Consider the following 14,901-nt stretch of genomic DNA (forward strand, 5'->3'; position numbering starts at 1 on the left):
AAGAAAGGAAAATCATGTAGTACAAGACCCTGGACTGACTGACCTACACTGAGGCTAAGAGAAAATTTTAACGCCTGCATCCTGTACATATGATATTGTCTTACGCCACTGCTACAACAGTTCTGGAACCATCAGCTCCGCCAACCCCAGTCACCTCTCAGAGCCGGAAGACTATACCTGCCTCCTCGATTTTGGGGGGCATTTCCCTCCCTGTTGCTCCTGCACCACCTATTTCAGGAGTAACACCCCCCAAACCATTGGGGACGTCCCTCACCACTTCTATGGAGAAGCGTAAGTCTTCTTTGGCTTCTCTCTCTAGGAAGGGGTCCCTTGGGTCACTCCCTTCCCAGGTTTCTGCTAATGGGAAAGATGACACCCGCCAGTGGCTGAAGACCCCAAAAGCATCTGGTCGTTGGGCTTCACGCTCATCCTAAGTCCCACAGACTGAGGCAGTGAAGTCCTCCCACTCAGGAAAGCCCAAGGAGCAGCGAGAGAAACCCAAGAAGAAAACCCCTAAGACCAAGGAAACTGCAGTGGCACCCACAACACCGCTACCTAAAAGCTCTGCATCTGAGGATGGGGTGGACATTTTGGCGTCCACTGAGGACCTAAATCTCGCCAGACCCTCGCTTACGCAATAAGTCGGTGGCAGCAGGTGACTCTGAGGTGTAAACTGCCTCATTGAAAGTTCCATGCCTTCCCAGTCTCACGATGACATCATCCTCCAGTGGAATTGCCTGACTGAGCTACGGCAACTGTTAAGCTATCTGCATTGCCCTCCAGGAAACCTGCTTCTTGGCAGAGCCCTGCACTCCATGGATATGAGGGATATTACAGGAACCGTAGTAACTATAATTGAGTGTCAGGTGGAGTTTGCGTTTATGTCCTAAATTCAGTCTGTAGTGAACATGTGCCCCTTCAAACCCCTCTTGAAGCTGTGGCTGTCAGGATAAGGGCGATGCATGAAATAACTGTCTGCAATTTATACCTTCCTCCAGATGGTGCAGTACCCTTGAACGTATTGTCTGCACTGATTGATCAAATCCCTAAACCTTTCCTACTTTTGGGAGATTTTAACGCACTTAATCCCTTGTGGGTTGCTGGGATATTAACTGGCCAAGGTAGGGAGGTTGAAAATTTACTGTCACAACTCGACCTCTGCGTCTTAAACACTGTAGCCGCCACACATTTCAGTGTGACTCACAGTAGTTACTCAGCCATTGACTTATCAATTTGCAGCCCAGGACTTTTCCCATCTATCAACTGGAGAGCACATGACGATCTGTGTGGTAGAGACCAATTCCTCATTTTCCTGTCACTGACCCGGTGTCAGGCCCACGGACGCCTACCCAGATGGGCTTTAAACTAGGCAGACTGGGAAGTCTTCGCCTGTCACAACTGAATCTCCCCCACGTGGTGCCATTGACGTTCTTGTTGAGCAGGTCACCAAAACGATCGTTTCTGGGGCAGAAAACGCGATCCCTCATTCTTTAGGGTGCCTCTGGTGAAAGATACTCCCATGGTGGTTGCCGGAAGTCACTGAAGCAATTAAGGAGCGTTGGTGAACTCTACAGCGACATAAGTGGCCCCCATCCCTGGAGCACACCGTAGCCTTTAAATGGCTCTGTGCCCACGTTCGCTAACTTATCAAACAACAGAAGCAGGAGTGTTGGAAGAGATATATCTCGATCACTGGGTGCCATATGTCACCTTCCCAAGTCTGGACAGAGATCAAACGTCTTTGCAAGTATCAGACCCAAACAGGTGTCCCCGGTGTTACCATGAATGTCTTGTTATTTACTGACGCAAATGTGATTGACAAGCACTTTGCTTGAGCCTCTGTGTTGGAGAATTACCCCCCAGCCTTTCGCACTCTCAAACGGCGGCTTCTCATTCACTACACGCCACAGTGAATCCTATAATGCCCCATTTACAGAGCGGGAGCTCCTCAGTGCCCTTGCACATTGCCCCGACACAGCTCCTGGGCCTGATCAGATCCACAGTCAGACGGTTAAACATCTCTCGTCTGACTACAAGCAACAACTCCTCGTCGTCTTCAACCAGATGTGGTGCGATAGTGTTTTTCCGTCGCAATGGCGGAAGAGCACCATCATTCCGGTGCTCAAACACGGTAAAAACTCCCTTTATATGGATAGCTATGAGCCCATCAGCCTCACCAACGTCCTTTGTAGGCTGCTGGAATGTATGGGTGTCAGCAGTTGGGTCGGGTCCTGGAGCGACGTGGCCTAATTGCTCCACGTCAGGGCGGCTTCCGCCAGGGTCGCTCTACCACTGATAATCTTGTGTCCCTCGAATCTGCCACCTGAAGAACCTTTTACTGGCAGCAACACCTGGTTGCAGTCTTTTTTTGACTTACGTCCTGCCGCCATTCGATAAAAAACTGAAGCAGCAAGTCATATACTCCTAGCTCACTCATTTGTTACATAGTTTAATTCTTAATTTCTTTGCGTGTTTTTGGTACTTGCATTATTTAATTCATAAATTTCGGGCGTATTATAGTATTTGAGAGTTGTAGCATTGCGTTTTAGTACCTGAATAGTGTAAAATCGCGTAGTCTCCTTCCGCCACTGAGCAGTGTGTCAGCAGTGCACAAGTAGCAGCATTACTGCATTTACTAGGCAATCTTGTATTTTAATAACCGTTTAAATTTTGTGTCGATTTGTTTGTGATCTCTGTAGATTAATTCAGATATTCTTGCACAGCAGTTTTTAGCATGGCTAGGGACTGCAACTGCTGTGTTTGGATGCAGGCTGAGTTGGCATCCCTTCGCTCCCAGCTTCGGGCAGTGTTGGCTTCGGTCACACAGCTTGAGGCTATTGCCAATGGACAACACTGTGGGGGTTCGGATGGGGGCTTGTCGGGGACGGCCAGCTCGTCCCACGCATCCCCCGATCGGACTACGACTGTGGCTGCCCGGGATGCTGCCCACATTGAGGCTGATCCCTCATCTGTGTAGAGTGGGAGGTTGTCTCTAGGTGTGGCAGGGGGCAAAAGACATTCCGGAGGGCTGAACGGAAGGCCTCTCCAGTTTGTTTGACGAACCAGTTTCAGGCTCTGTCTCCGGCTGATACTGATCTTCGGCCGGAGATGGCTGCTTGACCTGTTCCAGAGGTTGCCCCTCAGTCTGCAAGATCCGGGCAGTCGCAGAGGGTGGGCTTACTGGTAGTTGGGAGCTCCAACGTCAGGCGCATAATGAGGCCCCTTAGGAATATGGCAGCAAGAGAGGAGAAGAAAACCAATGTGCACTCCGTGTGCATACCAGGGGGAGCCACTCCAGATGTGGAAAGGGTCCTTCCGGATGCCATGAAGGGTACAGGGTGCACCCATCTGCAGGTGGTCGCTCATGTCGGCACCAATGATGTGTGTCGCTATGTATCGGAGGAAATCCTTTTTGGCCTCCGCGGCTATCTGATTTGGTGAAGACTGCCAGTCTCGCTAGCGGGATGAAAGCAGAGCTCACCATCTGCAGCATCGTCGACAGGACTGTCTGCGGACCTTTGGTACAGAGCCGAGTGGAGGGTCTGAATCAGAGGCTGAGACGGTTCTGCGACCGTGTGGGCTGCAGATTCCTCGACTTGCGCCATAGGGTGGTGGGGTTTCGGGTTCCGCTGGATAGGTCGGGAGTCCACTACACGCAGCAAGCGGCTACACAGGTAGCAGGGGATGTGTGGCGTGGACTGGGCAGTTTAGGTTAGATGGCTTCGGGCAAGTACAGAAAGGGCAGCAGCCTCAAAGGGTGTGGGGTAAAGTCAGAACATGCAGGGACCAAGCAGCAATCGGTATTGTAATTGTAAACTGTTGAAGCTGCGTTGGTAAAGTACCGGAACTTCAAGCGCTGATAGAAAGCACCGAAGCTGAAATCGTTATAGGTACAGAAAGCTGGCTGAAGCCAGAGATAAATTCAGCCGAAATTTTTCAAAGGCACAGACGGTGTTTAGAAAGGATAGATTGCATGCAACTGGTGGTGGCGTGTTTGTCGCTGTTAGTAGTAGTTTATCCTGTAGTGAAGTAGAAGTGGATAGTTCCTGTGAAATATTATGGGTGGAGGCTACACTCAACAACCAAGCTAGGTTGATAATTGGCTCCTTTTACCGACCTCCCGACTCAGCAGTATTAGTGGAAGAACAACTGAGAGAAAATTTGGAATACACTTCACATAAATTTTCTCAGCATATTATAGTCTTAGGTGAAGATTTCAATTTACCAGATATAGACTGGGACACTTAGATGTTTAGGACAGGTGGCAGGGACAGAGCATCGAGTGAAATTATACTGAGTGCACATCCGAAAATTACCACGAGCAATTAAACAGAGAAGCGACTTGTGGAGATAACGTCTTGGACCTACTGATAAGAAACAGACCCGAACTTTTCGATTCTGTAAGTGCAGAACAGGGAATCAGTGATCATAAGGCCGTTGCAGCATCATGAATATGGAAGTTAATAGAAATATAAAAAAAGGGAGGAAGGTTTATCTGTTTAGCAAGAGTAATACAAGGCAGATTTCAGACTACCTAACAGATCAAAACGAAAATTTCTGTTTCGACACTGACAATGTTGAGTGTTTATGGAAAAAGTTCAAGGCAATCGTAAAATGCGTTTTAGACAGGTACGTGCCGAGTAAAACTGTGAGGGACGGGAAAAACCCACCGTGGTTCAACAACAAAGTTAGAAAACTACTGCGAAAGCAAAGACAGCTTCACTCCAAGTTTAAACGCAGCCAAAACCTCTCAGACAAACAGAACCTAAACCATGTCAAAGTTAGCGTAAGGAGAGCTATGCGTGAAGCGTTCAGTGAATTCGAAAGTAAAATTCTATGTACCGACTTGACAGAAAATCCTAGGAAGTTCTGGTCTTACGTTAAATCAGTAAGTGAATCGAAACAGCATATCCAGACACTCCGGGATGATGATGGCATTGAAACAGAGGATGACACGCGTAAAGCTGAAATACTAAACACCTTTTTCTAAAGCTGTTTCACAGAGGAAGACCGCACTGCAGTTCCTTCTCTAAACCCTCGCACAAACGAAAAAATGGCTGACATCGAAATAAGTGTCCAAGGAATAGAAAAGCAACTGGAATCACTCAACAGAGGAAAGTCCACTGGACCTGACGGGATACCAATTCGATTCTACACAGAGTACGCGAAAGAACTTGCCCCCTTTCTAACAGCCGTGTACCGCAAGTCTCTAGAGGAACGGAATGTTCCAAATGACTGGAAAAGAGCACAGGTAGTCCCAGTCTTCAAGAAGGGTCGTCGAGCAGATGCACAAAACTATAGACCTATATCTCTGACATCGATCTGTTGTAGAATTTTGGAACATGTTTTTTGCTCGAGTATCATATCGTTTTTGGAAACCCAGAATCTACTCTGTAGGAATCAACATGGATTCTGGAAACAGCGATCGTGTGAGACCCAACTCGGTTTATTTGTTCATGAGACCCAGAAAATATTAGATACAGGCTCCCATGCAGACGCTATTTTCCTTGATTTCCGGAAGGCGTTCGATACAGTTCCGCACTGTCGCCTGATAAACAAAGTAAGAGCCTACGGAATATCAGACCAGCTGTGTGGCTGGATTGAAGAGTTTTTAGCAAACAGAATACAACATGTTGTTATCAATGGAGAGACGTCTACAGACGTTAAAGTAACCTCTGGCGTGCCACAGGGGAGTGTTATGGGACCATTGCTTTTCACAATATATATAAATGACCTAGTAGATAATGGCGGAAGTTCCATGCGGCTTTTTGTGGATGATGCTGTAGTATACAGAGAAGCTGCAGCATTAGAAAATTGTAGCGAAATGCAGGAAGATCTGCAGCGGATAGGCACTTGGTGCAGGGACTGGTAACTGACCCTTAACATAGACAAATGCAATGTATCGCGAATACATAGAAAGAAGGATCCTTTATTGTATGATTATATGATAGCGGAACAAACACTGGTAGCAGTTACTTCTGTAAAATATCTAAGAGTATGCGTGCGGAACGATTTGAAGTGGAATGATCATATAAAATTAATTGTTGGTAAGGCGGGTACCAGGTTGAGATTCATTGGGAGAGTCCTTAGAAAATGTAGTACATCAACATCAACATCAAACACTCGTTCGACCTATACTTGAGTATTGCTCATCAGTGTGGGATCCGTACCAGATCGGGTTGACGGAGGAGATAGAGAAGATCCAAAGAACAGCGGCGCGTTTCGTCACAGGGTTATTTGGTAACCGTGATAGAGTTACGGAGATGTTTAGTAAACTCAAGTGGCAGACTCTGCGAGAGAGGCGCTCTGCATCACAGTGTAGCTTTGTCGCCATGTTTCGAGAGGGTACGTTTCTAGATGAGGTTTCGAATATTGTGCTTCCCCCTACTGAGGAGATAATGAATGTAAAATTACAGAGATTTGAGCACGCATGGAGGCTTTCAGACAGTCGTTCTTCCCGTGAACCATACGAGACTGGAACAGAAAAGGAAGGTAATGACAGTGGCACGTAAAGTGCCCTCCGCCACACACAGTTGGGTGGCTTGCGGAGTATAAATGTAGATGTAGATATGACACCACCTGGCGACATCATATCCTCACCACATTGTACGAGTGGGGTCTTCATGGCCTGCTCCCGATTTTTGTCCAAAACTACCTGCCGTTCCATACTTTCCATGTCCAAGTTGGTGCCTCCCATGGTTCCACCCATATCCAGGAGAACAGAGTTCCACCGGGCTCTGTATTGATTGTCTCTCTATTTTTAATGGCCATTAACAGTTAGCAGGGGCTGTTGGGCCCATTGTTTCAACGTCTCTGTATGCAGACGACTTCTGCATTTTGTACTGCTGCTCCAGTACTGGTGATGCTGAGTGTCGCCTAAACGGAGACATCCACAAGTTGCAGTCACGAGCTGTAGCCCACGGCTTCCAGTTTTCAGCCACAAAGTCGTGTGTCGTGCACTTCTGTTGGCATCGTACCGTTCACCCGGACCCAGAACTTTATCTTCGTGGCAATCCAGTCACCGTATTGGAGACATATCGATTCTTAGATCTGGTTTTCGACACTTGATTAACTTGGCTTCCTCATCTTCATAAGATTAAGCACAAGTGCTGGCAGCACCTCAATGCCCTCCGTTGCCTGAACAACACAAATTGGGGTGGAAATCGCTCTACGTTGCTGTGGCTCTACAGAGCCCTTGTCCAATCCCGAATTGACTATGGGAGTGTGATTTATGGTTCGGCAGCGCCTTCAGCATTGCATTTACTCGGCCCTGTCCACCACTGTGGGGTTCGATTAGCGACAGGAGCTTTTAGGACGAGTCCGGTGACCAGCATACTGGTGGAGGCTGGTGTCCCTCCACTGCAGATAAGACATGTGTAACTGCTCGCCAATTAGGCAGCACACATTCATAGTTCCCCTGAGCATCTGAATTACCTACAAACGACGGAACAATGAAGAGGAAGAGGCCTTCAGGTCGACTGCTTATGTATCATTTATTGGGAATATTTCCTCGCAGATAGGCAGAATATTGAGGAAGTATCAAGTGAGAGTAACCTTTCGCCCTCCTTCCAAAATTTCATCACTGGTGGGATCTGTTAAAGATGACCTGGGCTTCCGTAAATCAGGTGTTTACAAAATTCCGTGTGAATGTGGCAAATCATATATACAGCAAACAACACGGACCGTGCAGGAACACATTGTGAAAACCGACAGCATACTCGCCTTCTCCAACCCACCAAGTCCGCAGTCGCCGAACATTGTATTTCCACATACCATTCCATGAATTCCGACACAAAAATTTTGACCCATACATCAAACTTTTGGAGCTCAATTATCAATTAATCTGTGAAAATAAGATTGTCTGACAAGGAGACTCTCGACAATCGAGATAGCGGTTACCAGCTGAACTCTGCTTCGAATCCTGTCATAGAGAAACTTCGTAGTCGACGCAGTTATCTGCATAAAGACGAAAATCGACCTGATATCGATACGCCAAGCTTTCACGTCGAGGGCGTTAGGCGCAGCGCACGGAGTTGTTATGAACGCGCACGCTGAGAAGCGCATGCGCAGTGTCAACGCAGTAGGCTTTAAATAGTGGAGCTCGGCGCGTACTCGCCAGTACTACTACAGTGGCACTCACCTGAATACGGCCAGAATTACTGTCTCCTTTTCCCGCCCGCGGCTGTCCATCTCCTGCATCGCTGGCCCAGGTCAGGGCTAACGATTGTGGTTTGCGTGCGGTCCCTTCTCTCTGAATTGGAGTCCTTCCCTTTACCACCTCTACTTGCGGTCCGTTCACGAACGCCTAAACGGTGTATGCTTCGACCGCAGCTTCGTCTGGACCTTTCACGTGGCCCTAAGGACTCCATTAACCCTGCAGTTCCCCGCTGTCACTTCCTCTCGATTCTCGATGTGTTCCGGGGCTCTGAAGTGGTGACGGACCAGGTGAAATTCAGATTCGAAAAGGAGGAATTTCACCTGGTCTTTCTCCAAAACCCAAGCCACCTTCCTGGATGTTGACCTTCATCTTGTTCACATCCACACCTCTGTCCATATCAAACCCACAAACAAACAACAGTACCTTCACTTTGATAGGTGCCATCCATTCCACATCAAACGCTCCCTTTCCTACAGCCTAGGTATTCGTGGCAAACGTATCTGCTCCAGTGACGAATACCTCAACAATTACACCAATAACCTGACCAGTGCTTTCCTCTCCCAGATCTCCCGAGCAATACATTCCTCCCCGTCCAACAATTTTCCTGCCCTCAGACCACACAGACGCATCCCCCTTGTCACCCAATATTATCCTGGCCTCGAATACATCAATAAATTACTCTGCCAGGGATATGACTTTCTCAAGTCAACCCCTGAAATGAGATCATCCCTTGACAAAATTCTCCCCACAACACCCAGAGTTGCCTTTCATCGCCCCCCTAACCTCCGTAACATCCTTCTTAAACTCTACAATATTCCCAGACTACCTTCTCTACCCAGCGGATCCTACCCCTGTAACCGACCCCGCTGCAAAACCTGCCCCCTGCATCCCCCCACAACCACCTACTCCAGCCCCGCTACGGGTAAAACATACACAATTCAAGGCAGGGCCACATGTGAAACTACACGTCATTTATCAGCTGACATGCCTGCACTGCACAGCCTTTTACATTGGTATGACAACAACTAAACTGACTGAGTGCATGAACGGACACAGAAGAACTGACCGCCTAGGAGATGTCCAATACCCAGTAGCGGAGCATGCCCTCCAGCATAATTCTAGGGACCTAGGAACCTGCTACACCGTATGTGCCATTTGGCTTCTCCCACCCAACACCAGTCCCTCTGAACTGCGGAGATGGGAACTTGCACTCCAACACATCCTTTCATCCCACCATCCCCCTGGACTGAACCTACGTTAAACAACCTCACTCCCATTTACTCTTTAGTCTTCTCCTGTTTCCCTTTCCTCTTTAGCCATTCATGCATCTTTTCATCCTACATCTTTATACTATATACCACTTTGTATGCATCCTCTTTGGTTTGAAGCTGGCACAGTATTTACAGTAGAATATCCTTGGCTTCCCTCTGACAACCATGCCTCGATCCTTGCTACCCTCCCTGTTTTCCTTTCCCTGTTGCTTCATAACCTGGGTTGTGAGTAACTAAATCCACGTTCCCTTCTTCTCTTTCTTTCCCCTCTCTCCTCCCTGATGAAGGAAGATTTATTCCGAAAGCTAGGAACATAAATTTTCGGTTGTTTTTGTGTATCTATCGGCTGTACTGAGCTGAGGTAAGTACTGGCCAGCCCCTCTATCTCTGTTAGTATTTGTTTCACATCTTTATATGAAATTTTCCATTATTCAGGGTGATTCAAAAAGAATACCACAACTTTACAAATGTGTATTTAATGAAAGAAACATAATATAACCTTCTGTTATACATCATTACAAAGAGTAAAAAGGTTATTTTTTCACTCAAAATCAAGTTCAGAGATGTTCTATATGGCCCCCTCCAGACACTCTAGCAATATCAATCCGATACTCCAACTCGTTCCACACTCTCTGTAGCTTATCAGGCGTAACAGTTTGGATAGATGCTGTTATTTCTCGTTTCAAATCGTCAATGGTGGCTGGGAGAGGTGGCCGAAACACTATATCCTTAACATACCCCCATAAGAAAAAATCGCAGGGGGTAAGATCAGGGCTTCTTGGAGGCCAGTGATGAAGTGCTCTGTCACGGGCTGCCTGGCGGCCGATCCATCGCCTCGGGTAGTTGACGTTCCGGTAGTTACGGACAGATAAGTGCCAATGTGGTGGCGCTCCATCCTGCTGAAATTTTCCTGGGCTGCGAACAAATGCTTGCTGGATGCGTGCTACATTTTCATCACTCGTTCTCGGCCGTCCAGAACTTTTCCCTTTGCACAACACCCATTCTCTGTAAACTGTTTATACCAACGTTTAATACACCACCTATCAGGAGGTTTAACACCATACTTCGTTCTAAATGCACGCTGAACAACTGTCGTCGATACACTTCTGCCATACTCAATAACACAAAAAGCTTTCTGTTGAGCGGTCGCCATCTTAGCATCAACTGACGCTGACGCCCAGTCAACAGCGCCTCAAGCGAACAAATGTACAACTAAATGAAACTTTATAGCTCCCTTAATTCGCCGACAGATAGTGCTTAGCTCTGCCTTTTGTCGTTGCAGAGTTTTAAATTCCTAAAGTTGTGGTATTCTTTTTGAATCACACTGTATATATATACTAATGTAAGGATCCTCTTTCACATCTTTTTTTATCCTTAAGGCTAGAATCCTTACGTTATTGTTTGTGTAGCTTAATACCATAAAGCTGACGGCAAAAATCATTCCTGGTCCTCCAGTTCATTTAACATTACTCATACATAATGGTAATTGTGTCATGTTGCCAAGTGAAGTGTAGCTGCTGGCTCACACCTTGTAGTTGATGCTGTGTTTGGCTACAGTTCACCCACTCCTGCCATCGTCAAATAGAGGCAATGCACCAATTCAAATGTTGAGTGATTAACTGATTACTCCAACTGGCTTCTTTGAGCCCAACTACACCTCCTCTCTCAAATGCTGACATCTTCGTATATTGTTCAAGTGCCTGTCTGCGGAGAATATACTATGTGATCAAAAGTATCCGGACACTTGTCATTCACCATACCCACACCCTGCCATCGGATCGCCAAAATGTGTACTGTGAGTTGCCACTCCACACAACATTTCTTCACTGTTCAATCATCCAATGTTTATGCTCCTTATACCGAGTGATGCATTACCGGCGTGATGAGCAGCCGCTTGACTGTGAAATCCAAGTTTTCTCACCTTGTGCCTAACATCATAGTACTTGCAGAGGATCCTGATGCGGTTTGGAATTCTTGTGTGATGGTCTGGATACATGTCACCTATTACACATTAGACCCTCTTCAACTGTTGGCGGTCTCAGTCAACAGTCGAGGTCGGCCTTTTGTGCTGCATGTGTCCCTTCACATTTCAAAAAAAATGGTTCAAATGGCTCTGAGCACTATGGGACTCAACATCTTAGGTCATAAGTCCCCTAGAACTTAGAACTACATAAACCTAACTAACCTAAGGACATCACACATACCCATGCCCGAGGCAGGATTCAAACCTGCGACCGTAGCAGCCCCGCGGTTCTGGACTGCAGGGCCAGGACCGCACGGCCACCGCGGCCGGCCCGTCACATTTCCACTTCACTATTTCGTCAGAAACAATGGACTGAGGGACGTTTAGGAGTGTGGATATCTTGCGTACAGACGTATGAGACAAGTGACACCCTATCACCTGACCATGTTCGAGATTCGTGAGTTCTGCGGAGCGCCCCATTCTGCTCTCTCAAGATGTCTTGTTTATTGAGGTTGCTGATATGGAGTATCTGGGAGTACAGTACACCTAATATGAAAGACATATGTTTTTGGTGTCCAGATACTTTTGATCACACAGTGTATGTACTGTCTAACTGACTACACAGAATGAAATTCGCAAGGATTTTATAGCGTGGTATCGACATGCACCTGTTTACTGTCCTTGCTAGTTGTGAGGTGAAACTGCACTGCAGTGTCCCACATTCAACCATTGGTCACCAATGTATACATTTTTGCATTTTCCGTTGATACCAGTATGAATATCAATTTGTGACCAACTTGTGCAACTCCTTCATGGTGCTTTCATGTTTTTCTGGAGTGTATTCTGAAAATGAAACATGCAATGAGTATTGTCAAAAAAATTGTGAATTCAATTCGCTTACAAGCACTACACAGAACAAAGTTAAAGAGTCCTATGGAGACCTGATATTGTGTACCAAAGTTTGGTGACTGAGTAGAGGCGTGGTTCTAAACAGATTTAGAGAATTTCTGCCAGTGATAAAATTTTTTGTGTCTGAAACAGAGGAACATTACTCACAACTGTATGATTTGAGGTTATTGCTGGATCTGGCATTTGTAACTGATATGACAGTTAAACACTGAATAAGTTAAACGAGGAACTCTAAGGAAAAAACTAAACAGTCATAACTCTTACGTCTTCTCAAAAGAATGTCATGTAAACCTGACTTCTGGATAGCACAGTTACAGAAATTAAATGAGAAACACTTTACTCTAATACAGTCTGAACTCTTGTATCGCCGAATGCCATTGGATCGAGAAGATGCAAATAAGTATGTGGCTAACCGCACAACTTTAAAGACAGAGTTTGGAAACTGATTTTTAGATTGCAAGGCAAAGAAACATGTTGTAACTTTCATGCCTCAACCTTTCCAAAAAGTGAATGTTGAAGATATTTTAAGTAAAATGGGTGCTTCCGGAATGAAGGTAGGAGATGAGGTACTGGCAGAAGTAAAGCTGTGATGACGGGGCGTGAGTCTTGCTTGGGTAGCTCAGATGGTAGATCACTTGCCTGCGAAAGGCAAAGGTCCCGAGTTCGAGTCTCAGTTCGGCACACAGTTTTAATCTGCCAGGAAGTTTCAAAATGGGTGCTCTTTTCTCTTGTAGTGAGGTTGAACTAAAAGAGGAAATAATTCAGTTTCAAAATAGCTTTTTCTTTAAGTCAGAATACAATGAAGATAACTTTTGGAATTTAGTATATGTAAAAACCTACCCTAACACTGTAAAGGTGTGCGGTGGCCCGGTGTAATGTTAAGCTCCCTCTATAAAGCTTAAGCGTTTTTGTGGACTTACTTGTTGAAGAATGCTGGTTTTGCTTCCTTGCAGCACCAATGTCTTCTGCTAGCACCGGAAGCTTCTCCGAAGATTTCAATGCTAGGAAGGGGAAATTTTCACTCTTTCACTGTCTCTGTCTCTCTTCTTATTTAAAAATATGCTACTCGTGGAATATCATTCAATGCACCAGAACATTTCCACATTGTATAAATAAATTAAAAAAAAAAAAAAAACTAAACTTTATGAAGTAAGCCCACACATTACCGGGCACCCAGAATCAGTTAATTACACATTTTTGAACACAATTAATACATAAGCTTTTATCATGGCTGACTACCCATGTCCCGTCCACGTACTCTCTACAGCAGTTCAACGTCTAATAAACAGTCACTATCTCGAGTCACTCCATTTGTTTTTCAGCAATACAAAGCTACATTACTCTTTGCAGTCGGCCACGGAGCTTCCGGGCCATACATGTGTATTCTTCACAGGTCGCGCTGAACACTTGCCAGCACTGATGAACTATCTCCCTTCCAGTTTCGCCTGCACAAACAATAAGTGGGTGCAGTATCCCGTGCTCATCCTTACGTCTTGCTTTAAAATTACGTGTGTTCAAAACGGCTGGAACACAAGTGTCTCCAGACTTTTGTAAAATTCTGGGGCCACTACAGGTGCCATCATATGGTTTTTCATCATTTGGATGAACTTATCTATGTGAGGTAGTGTTGTGAATAATGAGCTTGGTGAAATCTTAACTGTAAAAATAAATTGGCTGGTACTCATGTTACAGACCGTGTAAGCAAACTATTCTGGGTATCCACATCTGTCAAAAGCCACAATATTAGGAAGAATTCCAGTAACAGCTGGTAAAATTGGTGTTTATTGAAATACATTCAGTTTTGTGGCCTAAAGCAGCATCGTCAGGTGCAACAGTGTTAAAATGTCTCTGACGTACACATCGTTCCTTGTCAAAATTTACTGGCCAATAAATATTGTCAAAACTATGGCAGATAAAAGGTAACAAACACATGCTCCATTCATTTAGGACAAACTGCTCCATCATTTGGGACAAACTGCTGTCTGAAATGAATGGAGTACGTCTTTGTTACCTTTCATTTGCCACAGTATTAACAAAATTTACTGAATAGCAAATTTTGATTGGAGTGTTGGGTATGCCAATGACCTTTTAACATTGTTGCACCTGATGATGTGGCTTTAGGCCACAAAATTAGTTGCGTTTCAATAAACAACAACTTTACCTACTATTAGTGGAATTCTCCCCAATGTAAAGATTGTGTAAGGTCAGCTATGACAAATTATTCACTAGATCGTAATAAACTTGCCAATGATATGTAAGTCAAGTATTTGAATACATTTTTTCAGCATTTTGATGGTGTATATTTCAATTTTTTGACATGGTTAATATATTGAAAATTAAGTTAAACAACTTTTTATGTAGAGAAAATTACCTTTTATATATTTTGTGTAATTACAATGATTAATTTTGGCAGCAGTGTTGTTTTGTGCTTAAGCCTTCATGAATTTTTACTCAGTAGATTTCTGTCTAAACAGACTTAAGCCAAGCAATGAAGAACACCTCTGGTGTAGATTAACACCTGGTGCAGTGTGACTTTCTTCGTTGGACATTATTAAGTAATCTTGAGAGCATGATCTTGTCCTCCAGGTGTGCACTGGCCC

This window comes from Schistocerca gregaria, chromosome 10, assembly GCF_023897955.1.
Source record: "Schistocerca gregaria isolate iqSchGreg1 chromosome 10, iqSchGreg1.2, whole genome shotgun sequence".
Lineage (NCBI taxonomy): Eukaryota > Metazoa > Arthropoda > Insecta > Orthoptera > Acrididae > Schistocerca > Schistocerca gregaria.